Below are 1,019 nucleotides of genomic sequence, written 5' to 3' on the forward strand. Positions count from 1 at the left end.
AAGGACAAGTTCAAGACAACTCCATAAAAATGAGGGCGCAGGAGTTCCTCCCAGAAATTCCTGAAATTGACTACTGGACCCGCCTAGAAGCATCTGTTACCAAGCTGCAAGAAGCTATGGAACAACTTAAGGAAGAACAGCAGAATCAAAACTGCATGCTCTACAAACTGCTAAAGGAACAGGAGAAGCAGGGGCGTGAGCTACAAGAGCTGAAGCGCCAGAAGCTCTCCCTTGAAGGACCAAGCACCCCACAGATTGAGGGAGCATCCACTTCTCAAAATCAAGGTTGTTGAGTCCTAACTCTATGATAACCTTTATTATTAAGAGTCTATTTTAAGAGTCATTTATTTTTCTGTTTTTTTATTTTCTGTTTTCTATTATTATTGGTTTGCTCTTATATTTATTTTTGAGTCTTATTGTCATTCCATGATTAATAAAATTTAAAGTTTATGTCTTAAAGCTATGAATGTCCTATGAATCCATCACCTTTCTTAAATAAAAAGTGTTTTTAATTGAAAAAGAAAAAGAAGTACATGAATTTCAAATTTTAAAACAGTTTAATTATTTTGATGTGGTGGCAATACTCTTGTTTTCTGAATGAATGCTTGAACAGTGCATATGTTTGAATTTGTTGTTTATGAATGTTAAAATTGTTGGCTCTTGAAAGAATGATGGAAAAGAAGAAATGTTATTGATAATCTGAAAAATAAAAAAATTGATTCTTGAAGCAAGAAAAAGCAGTGAATAGAAAAAAAAAAGAGGATGATATGCGAAAAAAAGAGAAAAAGAAAGAAAAAGCAAGCAGAAGAAGCCAATAGCCCTTTAAACCAAAAGGCAAGGGTAATAAAAAGGATCCAAGGCTTTGAACATCAGTGGATAGGAGGGCCCTCAGGAATAAAATCCTGGCCTAAGCGGCTAAACCAAGCTGTCCCTAACCATGTGCTTGTGGCGTGAAGGTGTCAAGTGAAAAATTGAGACTGAGCGGTTAAAGTCGTGGTCCAAAGCAAAAAGAGTATGCT

This window comes from Arachis ipaensis, chromosome B9 (genome assembly GCF_059453495.1).
Source record: "Arachis ipaensis isolate K30076 ecotype BB chromosome B9, ASM5945349v1, whole genome shotgun sequence".
In the NCBI taxonomy this organism is placed as follows: domain Eukaryota; kingdom Viridiplantae; phylum Streptophyta; class Magnoliopsida; order Fabales; family Fabaceae; genus Arachis; species Arachis ipaensis.